Genomic DNA, 12,616 nt, shown 5'->3' on the forward strand with positions numbered 1-12,616 from the left:
AGTCTTTACGAGTGGTGTTTACTTATGTTTGTAAGGGGAGTAAAGAAACTTCTGAGTTCTCCATTATTTAAGTAATGTCTTAATATTACGCTCTGTCTGGATTCAGGCTGTTCTAGAAGAGGGTTCAATTCCTTCAACAGAGGATATCTTCTCTGACATAGCTTGACTGGAGAATATCCCATTTTAAGTGTACAAAATTCTGTTTTGTGTTTGATTGTCAGACACATTCAACCTCAGTCTATTAGAGGAATTTTCTATCCTCTGAAGAAACTAAGTGTTTTCTGTAAATAATTTGGTACTAGTCATAGTCAGATAAAGCAACAAAATTAAAACACTTTAGGAAATTGTTTCAAAACCAAGGCTGAATACAGAAAGATTACCAATAAGAAAACAAATAGAAGTTTTGTTCATTGCTGAGCACTGTCGGTAGACAGAAATTTCCCTTAGTCAATCTGCTTTTTCCTTTAACTGCCTAGGCATTAAAATAATACATCAAATCTTTGTTGCTGTGCTCTTGTCATCATAAGCGGGTAACCAGACAGGCAATAGAACTTAAATATTAGGTTCAGATTGGTTTTGCTGTTTTCCAAAATAATCTTTCAGGAGACATTGGTTATCTATTTGATCTGCTCAGAAATATATCTTTAAGAGTAATTTTTTGTGTGGAGAAAAGCATATATGTAATTTGACACTAGATGCAATCCTTGGTTTGAAGCAGACTACTTAGCAATCCTAGATCTGCCCCATCCCATTATATTGTCTGTCTTTTAAAGAGTATCATGCACTGATTTTCAACATAGTGTTAAAAAGATAAAACTGTAGAAACCAAAGGTTGAACTGCTCAAGCAATTTTAATTCAAGTAAACAGTCACGCAACATGGCACTTAGAAAAACCTGACTGATAGATTCTCTCATATCCTTAACCCATTTTCCTTCAAGTTATGATAGCCTGACATTTCAAACTTAACCAAATACTACTTTTCTGAAATCTCTGTTCTGAGTCCATGACTGGATGTCTGACTAAAGATTCCCATTGTCTTTAATGATCTGGAAACCTGCTTCTTACAACTAACAAACATACTCTTTTATGTAAGCAACAACATTCAATATTAAAACTGATACTGTGAAATACTTTGGCTACATTTAAAAGCTACTTTTTTTCCTACAACTAGTTTTACAATGGTTGTTTTAAGCCTTAGTGTAAGTGTATTCGTGAAAAATTTAAGCCAACAGTCATGCAGGAACAAAGAAAACAAAGTTTCGTACATCTGAATTTCTGTCAAAAGTTTACTCAGTTTGTAGGCTAAGGACTCCAGACAGTCTTCCCTCTCAGGACAGGTTCAATTTCAGGCAGAGAATCCAGTTGATACCTGAGTTAGCCTGTCCAATTATAATATGTATTCTTTGCCCTGTTTATCTCAGGAAGATACCTCCAAATACAAATCTTATTTTGTTAACAGGATAGGGACAGAAATGTCCCCTAAAGTTGTATTGAAGCCAAGCATTTCTGGTTATTTCTCTTTCTCAAGCAGATGACCAAAGCCAGTTCACTGCTTTACCAAAGAAGCAAAAGTAAATATCTTTCTTGTTACTGTATTCATTTGGGTCATAGTGACTTGATTCACTGCTATAGCACTACTGCAAATAGTTTACGATCTGATTGAAGAGATTATTCTTCTCCACAGGAACAAAGCACAGAATGATTTTCTCTAATTCTTTCCCAGTCTTTTTGTTTTATCAATTTGTGTTTAGTCCACTTATTTGTCTTTCAGTGCTGTTGCGAAAACTGGATGAACATACAGCTGTTCTGTGACAGTAGATGTACCTCAGACATACATTCAGTCTGCAAGGTATAGGTAGGTTGGAAATTTGCAATAAATCAGACTGCCCGGGGAACATAGGTCATAATACTCAGAGATGAGAGGTAGCAATTATAGTAAATTAGTTTAGATAGAGAAAACTAATTTACCAAAAATCACTCTTTTGGTTGTATTGCCTTTACAAAAAAAAAAAAAAAGGCAAGTCATATTTCTGTTTTACTTAGAAAAGTAAAGCAAAGAGGGGGAAGATTAAAAACTTCAAACAAAAAACAACCACCTCACTACTTCTTTTACCAGCAGAGATATCTCTATTTCTTTCAGTTATAGTCAGCAGGTATTACCTCACATGTAGTACTGTGATTTCAGAAACCCTCTGTGATTTCTTGCCTCTAACACTGTTACTGGTTACAGGATTACACCCATGTCACTTGTAAATCACTTGTTTTACCTATGCAACATAACATGAAGAGAACAGATGCTCTGAAAATTCTGGGTGTCTTGTAAGTCACAGGATTTAGAAACTGAGTTTAGAGTTTTTTCATGGTTAAAACAGTTTCTCTCACTAGTTGTTAGAAAAGCACTCTTCAGAGAGGCAATAGGAAAGGGAATCCAGATATGAGTGCCTGTCCCACGCAAAGTCAAGAGCAATAAGTTACTGGGATATGAGATTTTAGAAGTTATCTTTTTCAGCTTTTCTTCAGATTCTTGTGGTATAATTTTTTTCCCCCCCAGGAGAAGATAATAGTCATAATAAAGACTGAGAATTTCATACAACTGTTTTCCACAGAATTACAGAGAACATTAGAAAAAACAAAGAAAAAAACAAAGACATTAGAAGCCTAAGCAGAAAAGCAAGATATAACGAGATTAAAAAAAAAAAAAAGACAAGCTTGGGAACTCACTCTAATGGATCTCAAAGTCTATTTCAATTAAGGCCTGTTTGTGAAATTTTACTCAAAAGCAACCTTCAACGTAACTGTTATTTATTTACATAAACCAGCTTTCACATTTCTAGCTCATTATCACCAATACTGAAGGACTGACCCAGGAAACCACTTAACATCCATCAGTGTTTGTGTGCTGTGATCTATGCAACTGGCTATACAGTAAGCAAGATCTAAGTAGATACTTTGTTAAAATTTTGACAGCTGTCAAATGCAGTATCATTGAAACTGCTAGTAGGAGATCTTAATGTTAAGAAGATCTGAAGAAATGAGAGCTACAGTTTTTGAGCAAATTACTAGAAATTTGAACTAACTTGTCCATCTGTAAAGGGAGTCTGAGTTTGAGACTATACAATTTATATGCCATGCAATTTATGTTGTGCAAACCTGCAACAGTAAGAACTCACACAGAGGTGCTACTTTTCCCACCAAATTTTCTGTTTCAGAAAGCAGCAAGTACACCCTCTGTACAGTTCCGAAGTGAGGTTAAAACCAATAGTATTGCCCTTTTATTTGTATTTTGGTTTTATATCAAGTCTTTGCTCCTTTCATACAGCCTTTTTATATAAAAAAAACAGTTTTACATGCATCCAATCTACAATCTTTGATTTATTCTCTATTATTCACATAACTACCCAATAGTTTTCAGTTCAGTTGTTTTCAGTGTATTGATTATCTGAGGAGAGGTCAAGTTAACTTCTTGTTTACCATTTTTATTTGGGTAATTAAATTTTCAGTCTTTTCCTGTACTGTGCTGCTGTTAGAAACATGAGAAATTTTAGCCCAGGAAGTTCACAGCTGCAGGTTTAGCAACTGGCAAACTGATCAATTAGTAGACTGTGGAGCAGGTGAATGAAAAAGCAAAGTGCTGTAGACACACTGTCAATACCATAAAAATGATGTATAAGAAGCAGTGATACCAAAATAAGGTTGTGTCTTATTTCACAAGTTGTGCTTGCTTAAGAGGTTATTTTATGTCATCGACTGATAAATGCTCCCTCCTCAATTCATGTAACACACTCCCTAAGACACACCAAAATGAGCCAGATCTTTAGTGAATAGTTAGACATGCAAACAATTTGTTCTGAACAGTTCACTGCTGTCCCATTTAATACTGTTTAAGTGGTCACATGATAAGAAAGGCTGCCTAGCACAGAGTTAAGAGCAGCAGCTAGGGTCTGTGGCTGTCTCAAATACATCTTCAGCTGGAAGGAGTGTATCTACAAATAAGTAATTTTCCTGAACTCTGTGTCAAATTTCCTTAGTCACAGCACAAATCAGAAACTTCCTTGAACTGAAAAGGTTTAAGCATGTTTCAACCACAGAACTGATCCAGATGCATTGAGTGGGGAATTAGGGCTTATCATAGAATCACTCAGGTTGGAAAAGACCTTAAAGATCATCGAGTCCAACCACAACCTAACTATACTACCCTAACAACCTTCTGCTAAATCATTTCACTGAGCACCACATCCAAATGATTTTTAAACATATCCAAGGATGGTGACTCAGCCACCTCCTGGGAGAGCCTGTTCCAGTGCTTAACAGCCCTTATCATAAAGGTAATCTGCATTCTATGACTGTGGAACTCCTAGAAGAGATTTTATACATCTAAGAAATATAGTAAGCAATAATATGGAATTAACTAAATTCATCCATATGTAATCTCACAGAATCTGAGAGCTTAGCTGAACCTGTTCTAGGACTCCAGTATGTAATTGCCCCCATCAAATGTTTCACATTTCTTTTTTCTCAGAGACTGTTGTGAAACAACAAGCCTCTTCAAATCTCTTGTATCTATATGTCATATTCTTCAATTTCACCTTTCAAACATTTTGTACCAAGACAAAACTTTTAGTTGCAAAGAAAAAGGAGAATAAGTAATAACTCTATTATAATATCTTTCACCAAATACGAAGTTTTGTTCTGTATTAAATATTTTAACTCAATTACTTTTTTGCATTTTTGTGGCAGCAAAGAAAGCAAAGTACATTCACAAGAAATTCTAGTGTCCAGGTGAGAAATAGGCATGGACATAAACTAAACTGGTGATGTAGAAATGTTGGGTAATTCCTAAAATTACATCCCAATAGAAGAACTTACATACTCAGCCCTTCTTTGTTGCCTATTAGAAGGTACGACAAATATTAAAAGTAAAATATCTTTCACTGTTTTCAGCTATGTGTCTATATAATGATAGGCAAGACTCAGAGCCGCCGCATCCAGACAACTCAGCATGATAAAAATGAAGAACATAGTAACTACACCTACTGATGGTATACCACCACTACACTAGTGGACAGTCTCCCCTCTACCTCCAGAGGAAACAGACTAATACAGAAAACCCCAAATCAGTAGCCTTTCTGGAAGAAGAGTTTTCCCTCCTCACTCCCCTGATAACAGATTTTTATTTCATCAAACTGACAGAGCTCCTCATGTTACAATTTCTCTTTACAGCTACCTGCATTTGCCAGCCATCGTCCTTCTCTCATTTCTTTTTCTGCTTATTTCTCAATGTGGTACCTTTTTCCAGAACTGAACTTGGGAATTAATGGCAATTTCAGTTCCCTCTGTCTAAAAACAGCTTTATCAGACTGTTGGAAATGACTTGCATTTTCTTCTTCATTCCTTGAAAACCTGGTCAGCTCTGAAGTAGCTCAACTTTGTGCAATTCTTGAATAATTTGCATGTATCATGTTGCACATGTCCACTCATATGCTGGAATGTGACAAGCTTAGTATTTTTATGAACATAATAAGGCTTGACACATTAGGTCAGGCTAACTGCCCATCTAATGCCATTTCTCATTGCCAGCTGTACCCAGTAACAGATGTTTCAGAAGTTGTAAAGCTCCCAGAAAAGAAAATTACAAACACATTCCTGTGGCAGGGATATTTTCACTTGTCCTCTCCCATATCTTGTCCTGTGTCTGGTACTAGGGGCTGAGCGACTGCTGCACAGTCTACTCCACAAAAGGAGGATGAGACTTCTGGTTGCCTGAGAGCATTAATCTCTACCCTTCCAGTATGCTCTGTACCTCCATCTAACCTGTTGGAGTTGTGTATAGAAGTAACTTCCATTTCCTTATAAATAGACTTAGCAGGAACAGGTGGATTATTATACAAAGCAAGTTGCCAGTTGAAAGTAAAGATGGCAGTGGTGGAGCTAAGCTTTTGGTCAGTATGTCTGATCTGCTAAAAAATTTAAGCATGACTAAGTCAGAGTAGCAGAGCAGTGGATAGGATCATTTAGAATTGTACTGTCCATATTTGAGGTTGTAGATCTCACCTGTGGTAATTCAATATACAGTGGGGAAAAAACAGTAGTTCAGTATTCTGTGTCAGAATTAACTTAAGCAAAAAAAGAAGAATTCTGTTTTCAGTTAATGGATGTGCAATTCTGACCAAACATTGCCACGCAGGACAAAAAAGTCTTTCAAACTAATTTGAAACCATTAATTCGCTTCCCATTTTTTTAAATGCCAGATTACTCTAGTTTACCTTTACAATCAGATTCACTGATCTGAATGAGAAAGCAGAAAGTCATTTTTGTAATGCTGTTATGATCAGAGAAGACATCGTAAAAACATTCAGTTAAGTGGTAGATACACCATAAATGTGTAAGTCCTAAACAGCAACCCAAAGTGAGGAATTTCTGATAAGCAGAAAATGTTAGTATTTCACAATTTGCATGAGCATTCAGTTTTAAATACTTCAAACTGGATTTAGTTAAAGCTACAAGAAAAGGGACATGTCAGTGTGGAGATCTTGACTGTTCTCCTGTCTGGAAGCTACAGAAACCCATCATATAGGATGGAAGCACAGGAAAACTACAACCAAAAGTATTCCAATACCTCCATGTTATGCAATAAAACCACACATTTCCCGCAGTCCTGATAGTATTTTGGTGATATTTAACTGAACCAAATGCTTTTTTTTTTTTTAATTGGTAATATTTCTAATAAAACTCAAGTAGGATCTTCATATACAGTCTTGAGGCATACAGACAGTGCTACAAGCTGCTTCTTGGATAGCAGCAATTTCCAAAAAGTAAAAGCCAAAAATTACCTGTATTAGTATTTGAAAAGAAAACTCAGTGTTTAGCTGAAAAACATTTCTTTTACTAAAATTTCTATTCCAGACTGTAGCATTTAAATGGAATTCAAACTGCTGTAGGAAAGGAGACATACATCCATAGAGGAGCAAAACTCACAGATAGCTAAAAGAAAAGGAAACTGACTTCCATTCTATAGCCAAACCAGAATTCAAGTTAATGGCAGGTTTGTGAGGAAAACAAATATTCGTTTTATAATAGAGAGGAGCACAACCCTAACTGGTATCTGAGGAGAAGCAGTTGTAAAGAGAAGTGAATTAGAGAACTGGACTAGAAAGTCCTGATAAAACAGATCTGAGACAGCAATTGTCCTGGAATTGCAAACGGCAGGCTGTCAAAAGTGTGCGTGGGAAGAAATACAAGAACACAGAATGACCAGCTGGTTGGTTTACAAAGAGAAAAATTAGAACGTATTAGAAGATCACATTAGCAAGGAATATCTGGAGAAAACCCAAGTTAAGGATAAATCAAGCTATTGTTAAGTGAGCTACACGTGATCCTCAAAACTACAGAAAAAGGATATCATCTTCCCAGTTAAGTTGATTCAGAAACATGAAACAAGTTATGAAATAAGTGTACTAAGAATAGTAATAGTACTCCAACAACTGACAAATTCAAAATGTTCAAGAATACTCTTTATGACAAACAGCTCCAGAATACAGCTTTCTACACTGCATATATGAAATGTTTTTCACCATTCAGTAGTAACGTCAAAGCAGAACTGAGGCTCAGATGCACTATTTTAAATTTCAGTTATTTCAGTCATTTTGCATATGATAGCGCAAACCCCTGAGTCCTATCTTAATGTAGTTTGTATAAGGATGACAGTAAGTTCTTTTCTCCAGCATCTCTGTACTTAGACTGTTTTCTTACTGGGAAAGGGACATCACAAAATAAACAGACATTATTTCCATTTCTTTTCTGCTTGAAGTTACTATTCTGAACGTTGATTTCATGTTGAATGCTGATAATGTTTGCCCAGATGTCAGTTACTTCCCTTTAATGTGAATTTCTGCTTACAAATGATTTTTAAGGTATGTGAATCTCCCTTACTCAAAACCATAAACCCAGTTTTGGTTATAGTACTCATACGTTAGTTTGCATAACTGTTCTTTGTTTAGGAGGATGCATTGATTGTAATATTTGATTAATCTGAATAAAATGAATTATAATGCTGTGAATTTTTGCTTGTATTCAAAAATCAGTTCATATGAAATTTCCAGCAACGAAACTAAAAAAATTAGAGCAATCATCATAATGTGGTAAAGCTTTCTATTTTATGACAGTAAAGGTTAACAAACTCTGACAGGTAAGGTCAATGTTTTGCTGTAAGATAGTAAGACAAAGTAACTGCTTAATTGCATCTTCCCCAACAGTAGTAAAAAAAGGACAGTTTCTATTTTGCAAAACAGAATGTATTACATTAAGATATGAAAGGAGCATACTAGACTGCTAGCTGAAAAGCCATTTGATAGAAAAAGAAACAGGAATAGCTGACAAGTCACATTAAGTTCTAAAAATATAGACAATATATAATTATATATAGCATGATATAACAAATATCATAATATAAAGTAATTCTGAAGCCATAGCATTACCCTATTTGTTTGCTGCAGAAACTCTTCTACAAAAGCAAGAAGTAAAGGGTAAATTTCAAAATAAGTTTTTCCACTATTCTCCAGTTTAAATATAAGTTGTCAATCCAGAACACTGGATATAATCACTTCCACAGTACAGCATTCTCTTTCATCTTGCGCATGCACATGCTTGGAAATTATACAATCTAAGCACTATGAACATAAATGACAATTTCCGATTAAGTTTAAAGGTAACATCTTTAAAGATTTTTCCAAGAGAAAAACACAATATTCTTGTCAAAAATCATAACTTAACTGTACTCAGTAGTTTTAATGAAGCAAAAGTTGCTGGCTGAAAACTTCAGAATTTCAAGTAGTGGGAGAAGAAGTAGCTGAGATAATTATTGTTTGGTTAATTGCTTGAGTAATAGAAGTTTTGTTCTACTTACTGGGAAGGACCACTAATGAGAAACTGACTTCTTGTTAGCAATTAAATCAGGACTATACACTATAATAAAGTCACAGCAAGATTACTAATCATTTTTTGAAAGAAGAGCAAGCACTTCTTCAAATAATAATTAAAATAGTAATTAAAAAAGACTGCCGGAATATTTAGAAAAAAAACAAACCTAAAACTCTAGCCAATAATTCAGAATGTTTTAGTAATAACATTTTGTGTTGATTTAATTTTATCTCATGACTGCTGAGTCATTTTATAGCCTTTATTCCCTAGCATTTTATAGCTAGGGAATGTCTGGCTCCATAAAAATTACCTTAATAGCAGAAGCTTCTAATGCCTAAAGTAAGGTAGACACATCTAGATACACAGATATATAAGGAAGAGTCCTTCAATGAGACACTCAAGTCTTTCATCCAGTAACTATGAAGACTGGGTATCAGTAGGGTACAGGCACTACGTAGCAATGGTAGGTAATAGGTAGCAAAAGGTAATAAAGAAATAAAATCAGCTCACCTCTTCAAACAACCAGGAACAGACCAAGAGAAGCACAATCCATACCTAAAAAGATACTGTTCCAGTGGCTGCTAACCCTTAAATGAGGTCTGGGAAGGGGCGGATCCTGGCTTCACCCCTTCTGATCACTCAGGTGCACCTGAGCTCTGTGAGTTAGCCACACCTTCTCGCTTGGTGCTCAACCATTTGTTCAGATCATGACCTGAGAATTCCACTGCATTAATAAAGACAAAAACTGATCAATCTGAATCAATTTGATTCTTTCTACCTAGAATTTTCAGAGTGAAAAAAACCAGCTTTGGTCATAATTGATCAAAGTCATCAATGATCTGCAAAGACTTCTTGATACTTATCTTTCATTAAATAAATTTTAGGAGGATCCTGTAATTGATCTATTAAGGTGTCTATTCGTTTCCCAGCTGACCACTGAATGAAGATGAGATTGATTTTGTGCTAGTGAAAAGAATAAACAAAGTGAACTTATATGTTTTGCATACATTTTTTAAAAAAGTTTCTCTTTTCAAAAGCGTGTGAAAAAGAGTGAACAAGTAAACTGTACCTTTGGGGCCATGTTTGAGGGTAATGATGGTGCAATCTCAAATCCTCCACTGAGGATGTGTCCTTCTGTAAAGCTGGATCTGGTGAAGAATAAATCAGTAGTGGACAAGGAAAAAAAAAACTATTTTGGCTGTGATTTTCATGAAATTCTGTCTAGTACAAGGAATCAGCTTATTTGATAATCTCAGAATCTTTCCACAAATAAGGACTTAAAAAATAAACAAGCAAACAAACAAAGAAAATAATCATAGAATCACAGAATTGTAGGGGTTGGAAAGGATCTTTAGAGATCATCAAGTCCAGCCCCCTTGAAAAGCAGGCCCTTACAGCAGGTTGCACAGTTAGGAATCCAGGCAAGTCTTGAATATCTCCAGAGAAGGAGACTCCACAGCCTCCTGGACAGCCTATTCCTGTGTTTTGTCACCCTTATTGTGAAAAAGTTCCTTCGCATATTGATGTGGAACTTTCTAAGCTCCAGTTTATGTCTGTTTCCCTTTGTCCTGTCCCCACAGACTGCTGAAAAGATGTTGGCCATGTCCCTTTGACTCCCACAGTTAAGATACTTATAAACATTAATCACATCCCCTCTGAGTCTTCTTTTCTCGAGTCTGAGCAGACCCAGTTTGCTCAGCCTTTCCTTATAGGGGAGATGCTCCAGGCCCTCCACTGGACTTTCTCCAGGAGATCCCTGTCTTTTTTGTACCAGGGAGCTCAGAATTGAATACAGTACTCCAGGTGAGGCCTGACCAGGGCAGAATAGAGCCAGAGGACCACCTCTCTTGACCTGCTGGCCACACTCTTTTTAATGCACCCCAGGATCCAACTGGACTTCTTGGCCACCACCAAGAAGTGGCTGGCTCATCACCAACCTGTCATCCACCAGGACTGCCAGATCCTTCTCCACAGAGATCTTCTCCAGCAGGTAATTACTTACATTACATTAAAATAATGGTAATTGCCTATTGCTATGAAACTTCATGTTAAGTAAGATAAAAACTTGCACTGCATCTACTGGAAAGTTACTTCTAGGAAGAATCTAGTTTAGAAACACCATGATACAAAGAGGCATCTTTCATTAGCTGCATTTGCACGTAAGGAAAAAGGAAACATTATCATGCTAACACTCAGAAACTTTAAAATATCAGTTTCACAGCAGATCATTAAACATTGTCCTAGAGTCTACAAGAAGAATACATGATGAATATTCATCTGCTTTTGAAATATGTGGTTGTTTTAACCCTGAGAAAATACAATATGTGGTATACCTCAAGTGTTGGGCTTATTTCATTATTACATAATGAAATTCAATTTCTCTTTTCCCATCTGCATGTTGAGATATTGATTTCAAGTACAATAGAAAGCTTATACATTAATAGGAGGAAACTACTCCACAGTAATAAAAGAAAAAATGATTTGGAAGTTAAAAATGTGCCACATGGTGCAGATCTAAGTCCTTTGGGACTTAGCACAACTGTTTTCCTTTCCATAAAACATTTAAGTAATTCTGAGTAGAGTAATGCAGGTAATGGCAGATGGAGTAATACTGAAAGGCAGAATTGCCTTTACAATCATATTTTGAAATATCTAATTTTACAGGACAGCTCTGGGGAGGCAGCGTACAATGTTACAGCAGCTTCTTGCTTCTTCATTCTTGGGCAGCTAACAGAAAAAAGTCAAATGCTGTATTCTTATTCAATGACAGCAAGATGAGTTTCCAGTGGGTACTAGTAATAAAGGAATTGACACATTTTAAAAGAAATTATTTGTAATCTGAATGAATGAGGATGCTAGGATCTCTTTACTATTTATTTAATTAAAAGAGTTTGTGCAACAATGATACACATTTTCTTTTATTTCAGATGAAAGACACAATAAAATGCCAAGGCAAAAGCAGGAAGATGAAAATGCTGTTTCTTATCATAGAATCATATGAATATCCTACCACCTCGGTGCTGATTTTGAGTAAAAAACTAGTGAAAAAAAATAAAATTCATCAAAGAGGAATTTTGTTTTTAAATGGGACATCAGGATCAGAATTTGTCTTCATATTGTATTAGGAGGAATTCAGCCTCCCATCTCACTGAAATAATTTCCTTCAGGTTCACTCAGCTTGTAAATGTTTCCTGAATAAGGTGATGCTTGTTCAAACTGATTGATGCAAAGGCCATGGTTTGCCATGTCACTATTTATCAGCACTGAAGAGCACTGTGAATGGGAGTCAAGGAGTTGTGAGTTCATCCTACAGGTTCATCTCCTGTCCCAGCTGTGGAGTACATTGGTAGTGATATCATGCCATGCACCAGCTTTGCACGTCAAAGACCTTACCTGGAAATTCATTAAGGCATTTCGGGAAGATTTTCTCTTTTCTTCACTATTTCTTGTCTTTTTTTTTTTTTTTTTTTTTTTTTTTTTACTACATACTAGTAGGATTGAAAATCTATTTATCAAGAACTATATGGAAAGGCATATGGAAATTATCTTAATTGTGAGAACTGTGGTCCTTGACACCACGTGAATAAATGCTTCTTACATTTTTATAAATCTAGAGGAACTTCTTACTTCATTTGACTTCATTAGTTAATCAGACTATTAGACTTTTATGGTCTGAACAAATCTATGTCAGAAATGCTG

The sequence above is a fragment of the Meleagris gallopavo genome, chromosome 2 (assembly GCF_905368555.1).
Source record: "Meleagris gallopavo chromosome 2, MGAL_WU_HG_1.1, whole genome shotgun sequence".
Lineage (NCBI taxonomy): Eukaryota > Metazoa > Chordata > Aves > Galliformes > Phasianidae > Meleagris > Meleagris gallopavo.